Consider the following 16,212-nt stretch of genomic DNA (forward strand, 5'->3'; position numbering starts at 1 on the left):
CATTTGGACGGAATGCCACGCGTACCCCAGAGCAGTGGGCCAGTGAGCGTCTCGTGGGTGAACAATTCATGCCGGTAAAAATGTATTTTCGATTTCGTTTGATAGGTGGCGCTGAATTTTGAAAATGGGGATTAGATCATTTGCAACAGTACCGAGAAGTGTGAATGGCAAATAACACGGGAGGTAGGAAGGCTGCAGTCGACAATAGATTACGCACTGATGTCACATAGGATGTATGATAAGCTCAGGGGAATGCACATAGATGAAAGAGGCTCCAGAAGACTGGGTAGTGTTCACAAACGTATCAAGCTAAGTTTTGAAAGAGCAGTGAAAGTGGGAAGGAGACAAGACGAGCAACTACAGGAAAATTTTCATTCAGAAAAGCCAATTGAAATAGCCACTAAACAAATTGAGAAAGTAATCACGGAGGATAATAAGACAGTGTGGACATACACGAATCTATTCAGACTGTTTAAGCTTGAGCTTGCTAAGGCACGCGACAAGTCACCCTGGAAAAGAAGACACAAACCCAAAAGTTGGTGGGATGAGGAAGTTTAGAGAGCCATAGCAAAACGTCAGGAAGCCTCTAAGGAACACAGACATGCTAAGCAGTGGGGCGAACCAACAGATGATGTTCAAAGAAAATGGGAAATCTTTCTAAGCTGTGGAAGGGATGCATCTCTTCTGATAAATGAAAAGATTAGAAGAAAGGGAGCCCAGTGGCTGGCAGAAGTACATAAAAAAGATAGAAAGGCAGCTGCGAAATTTCGGAACCATCTAAACTCCCTAAGAAATGAGACGAGCCTGGAGCAGAGGTTTATAACTACAGCTCAAGATGCTAGGCTAGAAGGGGACGAAGCCATTGAATATATAAGAACAAGGGTGACAGAAAAATTTCAACAAAGAAGTGCTTTATGCACCACTATAGACAAGGATGAATCAAGTGGTGCAATGGCTTCATTTTCACAACAAGAGTGGGAAAGGGCTGAGAAAAGGCTTTCATTTCAGCCTTTTCACAGGCCCAGATGGCATTCCTATAGTGCTGATGAAGACATTAGGTCCGATGTCTAAGCAGGCTTTGAGAGAGGCAGTGAGCAAAATAATAATCGATGGAGAAGTTCCCTATGGATGGAAACTTAGCAGGATGAGCATGATCTATAGAGGAAAGGGGGGCAAAGCTGACATAAACTACTACTGTCCTGACAATGAAATCAGTAGTCTACAGGCTGGCAATGCAGATTATAAAGGAAAGACTGCAGGCATGGATAGAGGATGAGGGGGTGCTGGCGGAACTGCAGAATGGGTTTCAGAAACACAGGAGGTTGGAAGACAATCTGTTCTCATTGACGCAATGCATCGAAATAGCAGAAAAGAAACACAGGCCCCTGTGGCTAGAATTTATGGATATCAAGGGAGCGTACGATAGCGTGGTTCAAGAGGAATTGCGGGGAATACTGTACACAGTAGGCGTGGAAGATGTAGATACTAATTGTTTAAAGGAGGAGGAGGAGGAAGGGAAGAAATGAAAGGCAGGGAGGTCAAACAGACGCACGTTCGGTTCGCTACCTTGCACTGGGGAAAGGGGTGAGGAGTTAAAGAAGAAGAGAGAGGGAAGTGAAGGGCAACGTGTGTGTAGATGTGACCTTGTCCATTGCACGCTTATAAGCGGTCGCGTAGTCCGGTCGTCTTTAGAAAACAGCAGTGCTCGCGTCGCTTTGCTGGCCTGCGACGCGTACAGCCATGAACCAAGGATCTTCTCTTCGGAGAAAGGTCAACTGTCTAGTGTCCCTAACGTTTCGCGTAGCAAGTTGCGTTCGCTCGAAAAACGTTCACATGAACTCAGTAAATGTTCTATTGTCTCGTCAGTGTCACACGATTCACATCGGGAGCTATCCGCCATTCCTATGCGAAAGGAGTACGCCTTTGTAAAAGCTACTCTTAACCACAGGCGGCACAGTAAAGTTGCATCCTGGCGGGAGAGGTCTGATAGAACTTGAAGCTTTCTCGATGGGTCCAATTTGTGTAGGCGGTGGTTCCTGACACTGGGGTCACTCAGCCAAGTTTCCGACATGGTCTTAGCGAACGAGTGAAGGCCCCTTGCAGCGTCGGCTCTCGACAAAGGAATCGGGGTTGTCTGGGCGTCCGCGTGGGTGGATCGGGCAGCATTATCAGCAAGGTCATTACCGACAATACCGCAATGTCCCGGTAACCACTGGAACACCGCGTGATGTCCTTTCGATAAAACTTCGTGAATCGCTTCTCTTATTTCATTCACTAGTTGTTGATGTTCCCTTTGTCGTAAAGCTGATTGCAAGCTCTGAAGGGATGCCTTGGAGTCGCAGAACACAGCCCATTTTCGAGGTCGTGCTTCCGCAATATAAAGTATAGCAGCACGTAAGGCGGCAAGCTCCGCTGCTGTGGATGTTGTCCTATGCGACAGTTTGAGCTTTATAGTGACCTGGTACGCCGGGATGACAACAGCACCTGTGGAGCTGTCAGCAGAGACAAATCCATCGGCGTAAATGTGGGTCCTCTGGCCGTATTTTTCGTTGAGTAGTGACAATGTCACCTGTCGTAGGACCACTGTTGAATGACGGCTCTTATTCGCTATTCCCGGAATAGTGAGGCACACCTGTGGTTGTTGTAGGCACCACGGAGGTTACGCTGGTCTTGTTGCTGGAGTGAAGCCGAAAGGAAGGCATTTTTTATGGGCAGAAATAATTTTTGAAAAAATTGCATGTGGTGTTTGAAGTGGCAACACTGCAACATGGTGACCAGGAACTCGGCAGAGGTGTCTTATGTGGGCTCTCAAACTGTAAGTGGTGATGTATGTTTGAATTGGATGCTCTCTTGCGATCATAATTGCCCCGTAGGTTGTGGTGCATCGCGGCAATCCTAAGCACACGCGTAGTGCTTGTCCTTGCAGACTTTCGAGGGTGCGGATGTTCATCTTGCACGTACTTGCCAGTAACGACAAGCTGTAGCGCAAAAATCGCAGAAACAGTGCCCTGTATAGCTGCATCATTGACCTTATCGATGTGCCCCAAGATTTTCCGCAGAGGAACCGCATTATATGGACGATGGAAGTTAGCCTTCTCTTCAGGTAATTACAGTGGGCACTCCACGAAAGGTCCTTGTCAATAATCACACCCAGGAAGCGATGGTTCTTCTGGTATGAAATATTTTGCTCATTGATGGTAACGAGGTATTGTGCCATGGCTCTGCGAGTAAACGCAACCAATGAACATTTCCCCGTTGAGACGGAAAGACCTTGCTTGGGGACATATGAGCATGTCAGGGTGGCAGCCTGCTGGACTCTTGTACGTACTTGCAGACGAGTTACAGCCGAAGTCCATAGACAAATATCGTCAGCATATATGGATGGAAGGATAGTACTTGGCAAAATTTCACGAAGTCCTACTATCACGAGGTTAAATAAAGTGGGACTTAATACGGCGCCCTGAGGGACACCACGGGAGGTGTAAAAATTGGTGGTAGGTCCATCTGAGGTTTGTACAAAAAAAGGACCTTCTCATCAAATAATCGTGGATCCATTGGAATATCCGACCACCAATTCCAACAGCTTCCAACGAGTCTAGGATGGCTTCATGTGTTACGTTATCGTAAGCCCCTTTGACGTCGTGGAAGAGTGCCAGTGGTATGCGCTTGAGGCTCTTCTGTTGCTGGATAAATGTTGTGAGATCAATCACGTTGTCAAGAGATGACCTATCTCGCCGAAAACCCATCATGCAGTTTGGGTATACGTTGTAGCGCTCGAGGTATCATTCTAGGCGTGTAAGTATCATCTTTTCCATGACTTTTCCTACGCAACTTGCTAGGGCAACAGGGCGAAATGATGTCAAATCAAATGATGACTTTCCTGCTTTGAGTAGTGGCACAAGTCGACTTATCTTCCAATCCTGGGGAACAATGCCCGCCTGCCATGAGTGGTTGTAATAGCTTAACAACTGTCCCCTTGCCTCCTGTTGAAGGTTGGCTAGAGCGGCGTAGGTGATGCCATCGGGTCCTGGTGAAGATGATCGTCGGGAAGCCACCAAAGATGCGTCAAGTTCTTCTATAGTGAAAAGATTGTCCGTTTCGGAAATGCGGGGTTCAGGGATAACACTCCTAATGGTGGCAGCGGACAAGGCGGATACGCCAGTGATTCGCGTGCAAAACTCACTTGCCACTTCAAGTTAGGTGTGGCCTAAATGTAGGGCTAAAGCCATAAAAGGATGTCTTTGTTGGGGAGTCGAGCGCAGGCCACGATAACAACTCCAGATGCGTGACAACAGCTTTCGGGGATCCAGTGATTCACAGAATGATTTCCAGCGTTCCTGTTCAAGCTTGTCTAAACGTCGTTTGACTTTTTTCTGTATGCGTCCAGCCAGCCTCAAGTCGCATATTGCTTTCTTCCGCCTGTATCTTCTTTCCGCCCTTCAGCGAAGCGCGCATAGTTTTTCCAGTTCAACGTCGAAATCATAACGCTTGCCGGTGACCGGGAGGAGACCGAAAGCTTTCCTCATTGCTTCTTTGATGACATCCTCCAAGTTCTGGTCAGGGTCTTCACGGCATGTATTTTCCATGAGTCGCTGAAATTTGGACCAATCAATTCTTCGTATTGTGGTCTTAGGAGAGGAGTTAGTAAGACCCCTTATTCGCATATAGGTTGGAATGTGGTCACTCCCATGCGTTTTGATGCCTGAAAACCAGTGCACTTGCGACCGGAAGTTTCTGGATACCAGAGTTAAATCGAGGCAACTGTTGTACGTAAGGCCCCGCAGGTATGTAGGACTGCCATCATTTAAGAAACATGGGTCATGCTTGGAGGCTAATGACACGAGGTTTCTTCCTTTAGCGTTGATCGTCGAACTACCCCAGATTAAATGATGTGAATTGAAGTTTCCAGTTATAACCCACGGGCCCGTAGTTGTTGTCAGTATGTCTCGTAGTCGGTCTTGTTCAAATCGTCCGGCCGGTGATATGTAGACACCAATGAGTGTGAATGACACTTTTTGCTTTTTAACACGTAAGCAGACATATTGATTGTCGTCATGCGGTTGAACTGCATGATGCACAATTGTGAAATCTGTGCGAATGTAAACAACCACCTTGCTGCGTTCCTCGCACGTTGAAGAAACGAAAGATTCATACCCTGATAGCTTAGGAGGTTGTTGCACGTTTGGTTCACATAGAACTATTATAGGAATACGATTCATGAATATATGCTGACGCAATGAAGAGATGCAGGATCTCAGGCCTCTCGTGTTCCACTGCATTATCGACGCTTGTCGGACCTCGTTGCCGAAGGAGAAAATTGGTCGAGCCATGGTTGCTACTGGAGACTTGCAAATACTGGACTTAGAGCATCGAGTACTTGCAGTGCACTCTAAACGAGTGGAGACTTCAGGCTGCTGCACAGCTTTCACATGGCATCCAGCAGTGTTCGGAACCATCTGATGACTTCTGTGTGCTCCTCAGGCAGCTTGTCAGCGGCTGGCTGGAGTGATGTGACTGTCGATGTGCGCTTGGGATTTGCAGGTGGCTGTGATCTCGGCAATGAAGGCCAAACTGATTCATCTGCAACAGTGCTGCTCGTTGGTTTGTTGACCGCGTTGGCCGCCTTCGGTCTGGGAGGCAAGGGCGGTGGAAGAGAAGGGTGGTGGAGTGGCACTTTTGATGCAGCGTCTGCGGCATTCTTTGATGAACTGCGGCGACGATGACGCCTCTTTCGGACGGTCCTGGCAGCCTCTCGATGCGACGAACTGTCTCTAACCATTTGTTTCAATACGGCTATTTCTCTTTAGATTTTGGGGCATTCTTTTGACGAAGCTGCATGTGACCCATGACAAATCGAGCATTTGAAGGTAGTTGCTTCGCAGTCATCCGCAGAATGGGCTTCCGCGCAACGAGGACACACCGTCCTATTTTCGCATACGCTTCTCACGTGGCCCATCATCATGCACTTATAACACTGGAAGAGCTTCGGTACGAAAGGTCGCACAGAATGCCAAAAATGGCTCATCTTTACGTGTGAAGGAAGAGAGTCGCCATTGAACATGATCTTCAAGCAGCGTGAGTTTCCCAAACGGACAACTTTTGCGATGACACTAGCTTCATTTGCCGGTTTGACCAGAACATCGAAGTCGGAGCTGGGAATGGTAGTATCCACATCGTAGATGACTCCAGTGACGACGTTAGAGCTCACAGGAATGTAGGAGCGAACTTTCAATCCCCCCAGCTCGTTGACGTTGTGCAGTATATTAAGTGCCGCAGCATGCAAAACGTCGATGGCCAATATGTTCTTACGCGTGTTCACTGTGATGTCTGTGATCTCGTTTGGCACGAGTCCTTCCAGCACCACCGAAACAGATTGCCTGTTAAGGCGCTTCATGTTACCGTCTGGTACCTCAGGGACAAAAAGATAGTGTTTGTCACGGGTCTCCTTTGCACTTTGTCGTTCAACATACTCGATGACGAAGATGTTCTGACGTTCCGCCTTTTCGCTTTACGGCTCAGCACCAGCTTAAAATCGTCGTCGTCGGAAGGCTCTTCGCTGCTCATTGGGTAAACAAGAGCACCCTCGCTGTCATAGTCACTGTAGAGTCCCGTACGCTTCCTGGATGCAGCCCCCGCCGACGCCGCCGTAACTGGCGGACATCCGTGGTGGTCCACGTCCATCACCGACGGACACGGATGTGATATTCGCGAAGTTCACTTATAATTAGGTGAAAAAAGAGAGCACCTACTGAAGCAGCGATCTGCTAAGCAATCACTTCGTCGTCGTCTCAATTTTCTAAAGGATATCTATAAAGGTAACAAGGTACTTATAAAGTGGGAAAAACAGGTATCCAAGCCTGCAGAGGTAAAACGGGGGCTTAAGCAGAGGCGTCCCCTGTCACCATTATTATTCATGGTGTACCTACAAGGATTAGAGGCCAAATTAGAGGAAAGTGGACTGGGCTTCATCTTCTCCTACGTCAAACAAGGAAAACTCATTGAACAGGCACTACCAGCATTGATGTAGCAGATAACATAGAGCTAATGGCCGACAACAACGAAGATTTGCAGAGATTGGTGGACATCTGCGGTAATGAGAGACATAGGTTACATTTTAGATTCAGTAAGAAAAAATCAGCAGTCACAATTTTTATTGACAATGAAGGTAGTGAGCTTAGAATACAGGAATTCACGCTAGAGATAACAGATAAATACAAATATCTTGGCGTATGGACAAGCAATGGGGCCGAGTACCTAAGGGAACACGAAATATACGTGTCGACTAAAGGTAACAGGAATGCAATGGTAATGAAAAACAGGTTACTGTGGAATTACAATAGGTATGATGTTGTGAGAGGTATATGGAAAGGGGTCATGGTTCCTGTTCTGACGTTCGGCAATGTGGTCTTGTGCATGAGATCAGAAGTTCAAGCAAGATTAGAAATTAAGCAACGTGGAATAAGTAGGCTTGCCTAAGGAGCTCACGGGAATACACCAAATCAGGGAGTACAAGTTGACATGGCATGGACATCATTTGAGATGAAATTTGAGAGGCGATTGAGAGAAATGGGGGAGGAGCGTTGGGCTAGGAAGGTATTCAGCTACTCATACATGAAGAATGTCGATACAAAATGACGGAAGCGAACCAGAAAATTGACTGGTAAATACTTGGAAAACAGCAGGGGGCTGAACCAAAATGAATTATCGGTGAAGAAGAAGGTGAAAGAAGCTGAGACCAATTTGTGGAGAATTGGCATAATTAAGTCCGCACTACAAATCTATCTAACTTTTAGAAGGAAATTGCCAAGGAAAGGATCTATGATAATACTCGGGGTAGTTCTCTACTGTTTGAGGCCAGGACGGGAGTATTGCGAACCAAGACATATCGGGCCAAATACGAAGGGGTAGACACGGTATGCAGTGCGTGTGGATAGGAAGAAGAAACTACCGAACACTTGATAATGTTCTGTAAAGGGCTTCACCATGTAGTTCAGGTTGATGGCGCTGAGTTTTTAAAAGCACTGGGGTTTAGTGAAAGTGAGGGCAAAATAGACTTTAAGCGGGTAGAACTAACTAGAAGGAGGTTATGTGACTGGTGGCTAAAGTCAAGGCACGAGTGAAAATTAAATCCTTCACTGCAAAGTACGAATCCTCAACCTCACTATTTAAGGGAAAAAAATAAATCTAGTTTTTGGTTCATTAAGTATTACGGATTGGTGGCGCTAGCCACCACCCGATCTAAATGGTACAGTCATATCCATCCATCCATCCATCCATTCATTTATCCATCCATACATCGGTCAATGTCATTGAAGTTGGTGCTTGCTATCAGCTTCATCTGTAGTTTTATTAAACGCGAAGCTTTATTAGCGAACTTCGGTGACTTTGAACGGATCTATCTATCTATCTATCTATCTATCTATCTATCTATCTATCTGTCTATCTATCTATCTATCTATCTATCTATCTATCTATCTATCTATCTATCTATCTATCTATCTATCTATCTATCTATCTATCTATCCACCTTGGACTGCTAGCTCTCCTAGCTGTTTCAATAATGGTATCGATACCAAAATTGGTATGGCATAACATGACTGTATGAAGAACATATTTGAGTAGTCATAACATGAAAATTTTGACATTTATGTCATCAATGTCATGATTTACACTTCATGGTCCTGCAGCTCTTGCGGCGGTTTTGTTCACATGGCATGTTGCAAAACTGGTATGGTATGGCATGATTGCATAGCGAACACAAGCGACAGGCTCTAACATAAAAATATTGACATGTGTATCATGTAGCAACATGACTACATTCCATGGTCGGAATGCGCTCGAGGCCGTTTCGCTAACGTCACATATACAAAATTTGGCATTACAGTACGTGAGCGTATTGCGAAGGTATGAGACTGGTTCAAACATGATAAATATGAGATGCGTGTCACGTAAAAACAGAATTACATGCCATGCTCATGATGCGCTGGCCGCCATTTTGCTAGCTTCAGTTATACGAAATTTTGTATTACGGGACGTATGATGTGAGTATTACAAAGGTATGATACTAGTGCAAACATGATAATCATGAGATGCGTTTTATGCAACTGCATGACTACATGCCACACTGATGATGCACTCACAGCCATTTCACTGGTTTCACATGTACCCAATTTGATATTACGTGACGGTAATGGATAACGAAGGTAAATGGCTTGTCCAAACATTATAATCATGACATTCGTGTCATGTGAGAATATAACTACACGCACGGCCGCCAGCATCGGGCCTGCGTGGCGTTTTTAAACCGCAGTGGTATGACATGACTGCATGGCGAACAGAAGCGACAGACTGTGACAAGAAAATCATTATATGCGTGTCATGTAACAACATGACTACATGCAACACTAATGATGCGCTCGCGGCCGTTTCGCGAGCTTCACATATGCCAAATTTAGTAATACTTGACGCCAATGGATGATGAAGGTATGCGACTGGTGCAATCATGATAATCATGAGACGTGTGTCATGTGAGAACATGATTACATGCCACAGTCAAGACACCAATTTATTTCGACGTGACGCAGTGCGCGCGCTCGCTGGCGTTCATTTCATCCCGTCACGCCGGCGTTGTCACGCCAGGCGCTGGACCTGGCATATATTCGCGGGCACGCACCGTGCTGCGTTGCTTGACGTATGCGCGTTTCAGCGCGTCCGGTGTCCCTGATTGATTGATTGATTAAAACTTTATTTTTGTCCTGAGAAGACGCAGGGGAGACCCCGCGCCACCCGGCTAATCCCACGTTGGGACCGTCAAGCCGAGCTTGGCGGCCCGTTCACGGGCACTCTGGACGGCCAGGGTTTGATCCTTAAGTTCGGGGCTGCGTAAGAGCGCAGCCCACCTGTCCTCGCTGAGGGCGGGGCCGATGGCTTCACATTCCCACAACACATGATTGAATGTGGCTAACAGTCCACAAGCGGGGCAATTCGCACTGGGATACCGTTCAGGGTAGATGGCATGAAGAACCACAGGGTTAGGATACGCACTGGCTTGCAATAGTCTTAAGGTGACTGCCTGCGCCTTGCACAAGGCCGGGTGTGGGAGAAAGAATACCCTTCTTGGCAGATAGAAGTGCTTTGTTATTTCGTTGAACGTAAGTAAGGGTTCCCAGTGAGGCAGAGGGACTGTGGAGGCAGCGCGGTCAGTGAGTCATGGCGCGGCCTCGTGTGCGCCCTTGTTCGGGTTAGAGGTAGGGCCCTCAATCGACCCCAGGTGAGCGGGGAACCAAGTGAGAGAATGGGGCGTGATACTCTTTACGCTTTGGAGAATGCGGAGGGCCTGAGGGGCTACCATCCCGGTTTCGTAAGCTTTGATAGCCGCCTTGGAGTCGCTGTATATTGACTCTCTGCGACTATCTAGCATAGCCAGCGCGATTGCAACCTGTTCGGCTATAACGGGCTTCGATGTGCGCCCTGTGGCGGAGCAAGTGAGCCTGGAATTTGAGTCGACGATGGAAACAGCGAATGCCTCTTGTTGGACATATGGCGCAGCATCCACAAAGCTTGCATCAGTAGGGTTGCTACGGACGTGCTCGAGCAGAGCTCTACCTCTGGCCCTACGCCGACCGACGTTGTGCACGGGGTGCATATTGCGGGGAATGGGTGCGATGCGCAGCTGAGACCTGATGTTTCTGGGAATCTGCATAGAATCGGGGCACTGTTCAATAGAGTTGAGGCCCAAATCATCGAGTACTTGCGGTCCGATTTGGTTCCGGAAAGCCTGAGCAGCTGTGAGCGCTCTTGCGCCTCGATTATCTCTTCGAGTGTATTGTGAACACCGAGCTTGAAAAGGTTTTCAGTGCCAGTGCTTACAGGCAAGCCGAGCGCGAGCTTGAAAACCTTTCTTATGAGGGAATTGAGCTTACTTCTTTCCGCAACATGCCAATTATACATGGCCGATGAGTACGAAAGGTGGCAGAGCACAAACGCATGTATGATGCGGATGAGATTGTTTTCTTTGATTCCGCGGTGTCTGTTAGTGATCCTCCGGATGAGGCCAAGAGCACTTTCCGTCTTGGTAGTGATCTGTCTCAGTGCAGCTCCGTTAGCGCCTTTGGACTGGATATACATTCCCAATATTCGGAGCGAATCCACTCTTGGCACTGGGGACCCGTCACTAGTGAAAAGCCGTATTTCACTTTGAGACGCAGGTTTCCAGTCACGGTGGCCGCCGCCTCGGGGTCTTTTCTTGTAAAGCAGAAGTTCAGATTTCGATGGGGAGCACTTGAGACCGGTGGGACAGAGGAAACGTTCGGTCACGTAGATTGCGTGCTGCATGGCTTCCTCAACTTGACCATCGCTCCCGCCGGTGCACCAGATGTTTATATCATCTGCGTATATGCTACGATTGATTCCTTGAATCTTCGCGCGTTCTTTGGAGAGCCTGATCATCACGATGTTAAATAGTGTTGGTGGAATAACTGAGCCCTGAGGCGTGCCGCATGAACCGAGGTTGATCTCCCGTGAGAAGTACCTTTCGATCTTGAGCTCGGTAGTTCTCTAGTAAAGAAAGGATCTCACGAAGTCGTATACCCGCTTCCCTAGCCCTAGGCTGGCAATAGACTGGAGATTGAATTCGTGAGAAACGTCGTCGAAAGCCTTCTCCAAGTCTAATCAAAGGATGTCTCTGGTATCTCCTGTGCTCTGGTCGATGATTTAATGTTTTATCAGCTTCATGGCATCCTGTGTCGAGAGACCAGCTCTGAAACCAATAATATTGTGGGTGTATCTGTCATTGGCCTCGAGGTGCACCTTGAGTGAGTTCAGAAGGGCGTGCTCTGCGACCTTACCGACGCAGGAAGTTAAGGAAATCGGTCTTAGATTATCTATTCCTGGTGCTTTACCAGGTTTGGGGATTAGAACTGTGTAGGCCGTCTTCCATTGTGCGGGAACCTCCCCACTGCGCCACACCTCATTAATCTTTTCCGTAAGGAATTCGATGGAGTCATCATCTAGGTTCTTGAGCATCTTATTGGTTATGCCATCAGGGCCAAGGGCGGAATTGGCATTTAGGGAAAAGAAAGCCTGCCGTATCTCGGCCACAGTATAGTCCTGGTCCAACTCCGGCACGTCGCACCCCGCGTAGTCCGGGAACTGTGTGGGTGCAGAGCTATCCGCGACTCGCAGATACCTGTCTATAAGCGTGTTGACAACCAATTCGTCCGGGGTAGAGTCAGTAGCAAGATGGATGGCTCGCGCGAGCGATCGCCTCTGACTGGACCTGGTGCTGCCCTGATCGAGAAGGTGTTTGAGAAGACCCCAGCTCTTCCCAGATCTGAGCTGACCCTCGATGCTCTCACAGAGACCATGCCATTGTTGTTTACACAAGGTTTTGCAGTGCTCCTCGATCGCCCTATTAACCTCGGAAACCTTCTTGCGGAACCTCCTGTTATGCTTCTGTCCCCTCCACCTCGTGAGTAGGGCTTGCTTGGCTTCTAGTAGGTGTGCCAACCTGCTGTCCATGTTTTCAACATCGAGGTCAGTGACGACCTCCTTGGTCGCTGCCGTGGCATCATCTCTGATTCCTTTGTACCATCCTTCAAAGTCTGTCCCAGCCGTCGGTGCCCTCTCAGCTCTGACTTCGCGAAAAGCGTCCCACTCGACCACCTTGAATTTTTTCGTCCTAAAGCAGGCAATCGCGAAGGATACCTCGATGATGTAGTGGTCACTTCCGAGGTCTAGAGCCGTGTTGACCCATTTGACCCCATCTATATTCTTCACAAAAGTCAGGTCCGGGGTGGTATCCCTACATATGGAGTTACCTCTCCTAGTGGGGAAATCCTTGTCAGTTATAAGCGTTAAATCGGCTTCTGTCGCAGTCTGCCATAGCTCGCGTCCTTTTGGGGTATCATACATGTATACCCACACGCTGTGTGGGGCGTTGAAATCCCCTACAACTACAAGGGGGTAACTACTGGCCATGCTCACAGCCCTTTTGAGGAGAGAGTTTGCTCTCACCCTGCGATAACTGAGACTGCAGTATACGTTGAGAATAAAAAGGCTATTTTTTCGAAGACCCTTCTTGGGTGAGTTCATTATAATTTCAGTCATTACGTACTCAATGCCATCGGCAACTGCACCGAGTTCACGCGATAGGTAATTGTACCTTTTGCTGATAAGTGTGGCAACTCCCCTACCTCCTGAATGTGATGACGCTACTAGGTAACCCGGGATTTTGATGGGGGTTCCAGACGCAACTTCCTGAACAGCGATGATTTGGGGCTCAACATCGAGAGTTCTTAAATATTGCTGTAGAATGGGCTTTTTGTGAGTAAACCCGCCACAGTTCCATTGCCAGATTCTGAAGTTTTCGTCCACACTATCCATGTTTAGGCTGAGGGGATGGTTGAGCAGCTATAGCAGCCCGGAGGATCGCGCCCTCAGTCGGTGGTGCTAGTACATTGCGTTGTGCTGGGACCTGCAAAGGAGTCGGACGGGGTCTCTCCTCGCATCGACCTCTTCTAACTTGCTTATGTGTTCACTCAGTGCTCCTAATCCCATCTTTGGATGCGCCACGGCTTCTTGAATTTTCGCTAACGTAGCCTGCATGTTCGCAAAGGAAACCTTGAGTTCCGACAGTAAGTTTACCGCCTCTTCTTGTGTGTTCTCAACCGCTCGGCGCTTAGTTCCGCTAGGCCTATGAAGTACCTCAGGCGTATCCATGGCGACCGGGGTTGGGGCGGGCTGCGCCGAAGGGGGCGAGGACGCGAGCTTTCTAATCTCCGCCATCTCCACTGCTAGCCTGCTCATTTCTTGCTTAAGCTGCGCGTTTTCTTTCCTCAGCTGCTCGTTAGCTCGTCGCATCTCGTCGAGCTCACTCGCGTGGGGAGAACCGCGATTCGATTCGTCGCCTCTAGGAGACTCACGTCTTCCTCGGGCTTTGTCGGCCCAGGAGAGCGTCGGCTTCTTGCTGTTAGAGGTGGTGGGCGTGCGGGAGCGGGACCTGGTCGGCCCCGACGAAACGTGCCCCGGCTTTGAGTTGGAGCGAGGCTGAGAATTGGAACTTCCCGGGCACGTTCTGTCGACCTGGAGCGCGAGCCGGAACTTCCCTTAGAGGCACCACGGCGCCTGGATCCGGAGCGGCCTCCCGAGCGTCCCCTGGAACGGGGGCGTCCTCTGCGCTGAGCATCCGTGGTGGGTGACTGGAACTCGTCTGCAGTGTCGAGGCGACGTTGCGGGGACGGTGACGCAGCACCAGCCATTTTGGCACGCTCACTGCGACGACGGCGCACAATGTACGGGATCTTGAACCTTTGAGCACAGTCTTTGCTAGCCGTGAGATGCTGGCCACCACAGAGTTTGCACTTGGGAGTACACACATGTTGCTTGTCAGGGCTTGCGGCACCACAACCTCGGCAAATCGTGTCACCAGGAGGGGGGCACACGTCAGCGCGATGACCAAGACGGCCGCACGCATAACACACATCGATTTGCTTGCGGTAGAGTGAGCACTGCATCAGCACTGGTCCATACCTGACAAAGTTCGGTACACGATACCCGTCGAAAGCGATGACGACCGTGCCAGTTTGGGCTATTCTCTTGGCTGCTAAGGCGAGTGGATTATTGTGTTGACAATCTTCGCATCGATGACGTCAGGGCCGTCTTGAAGTGGGACGTTGCGAATCACCCCTTTGCAAGTGTAGTGTGGGGCAGTCTCGTAGGCACTTAGCTGGTGCACCTTGCCTGAAATGAGTATTTGCTTCATCCAAACGTATCGGTCTGCGTTTTCGCGCTTGGGAGTACTGGCAACCATAATATTTTGCTGCAGATTCGGGCATAGAGTATCCTGGCACAAATCTTCCTGGCTTATGCCAGCGGCAACTAGTATTGCATCAGCCACCGTAGCTGCGCCAATTTTCGAGATATCGAGTCCACTTCTCGGCCGGATCACAATCTTGATGTCATCTTGAGGAAGGGAGGGCATCTTTCCCGCGCGTATTACTTTGGACTTCAGCGCAGCGCCTCTCGATTTGCCGCGGCGTGCGCCCGGCTCCGACGATGGCGCGTTAGAGTCAGCAGTGCGTGTTTTGGCGCCAGCTCTTCTGGCCCCAGCGGACTGCCAACCTTTATCTTGAGTGAACTCTTCTTCTGAAATGTCCTCTCCATGCACTTCATACTCCATCGTGAGCAAATAATTCCGCGCACCGGGCCTCTGAAGGGCCGGCCGCAGGCGAGAACAAGCCCAGCAAAAGCGCGGTCTCCCGAGACACTCGTTAGGGTTAAAGAGGGCACCGCTCCACAGGAAAAGAAATTGTTCCTAACTTGACAAAAACTCACTCACTGTGGTCAAATATGGTATCGGGTAGGATCCTGATGACTTCTCGGAACCGATGCGAGCAACAATTCATGAACACTTGAAGAAAAAACTCTAGAAACACAGATTTAGTTGCGCGTCCACAGGAGCCGTACGAACGCAGCCTCCCAATCTGCGTCTCCTCCCTTCTACTCTCCGGTGTCCCTCCGCGAGAAAAAAGAGGCGGCAGAAGAAAGACGCGTGCTCACTTTTTCGGGAGGAGGAAAGAAATTGAAAAACGAAGATAAGAGAAAAAAAAAGAAAAAAGAGAGGAAAGTAAAGACAAAATGAGAAAGAGGTGGTTGCCGTCGGGCCACGCCGAAGGACGCTCGTCGTGCCTGGCGTCAGACCAAAAGTGCTCGCGTTTTGCTAACGTAGCGTCGCTGTGCCCAGCGTGCGCGCGCGTCAACGCTACATTAGAGTATAATGAGCCCTTCATGATGCACTTTCGGCCATTTTCATGATGCGCTTCATGATGCGCTTTCGACCTCCACATATACGAAATTTGGTGTTACGTTACGTCAATGGTTGATGAAATATATGACTGGTGCAAACATGATAATCCTGACACGCGTGTCATGTAGTAACATGGCAACATTACATGCTCAATACGTGCTCACGCCAATTTCGCTAGCTCCACATATACTAAATTTCGTATCACGTGACGTGAATAGATCACGAAGGTAAACGACACATTCAAACATAATCATCGTAACATGGAAGTCATGTACGGCCTCATTTATCTCCACCTCGTAACGTTGAGCTGATTTCAAAGTGACATATCAACATTTCTCATTCGTGCTTCGCATATCAACGACTCCCTCTGTACGTGGGATCTGCCTTTTTTTTTGTACCAGCCGATG

This window comes from Rhipicephalus microplus, chromosome 6 (genome assembly GCF_043290135.1).
Source record: "Rhipicephalus microplus isolate Deutch F79 chromosome 6, USDA_Rmic, whole genome shotgun sequence".
Lineage (NCBI taxonomy): Eukaryota > Metazoa > Arthropoda > Arachnida > Ixodida > Ixodidae > Rhipicephalus > Rhipicephalus microplus.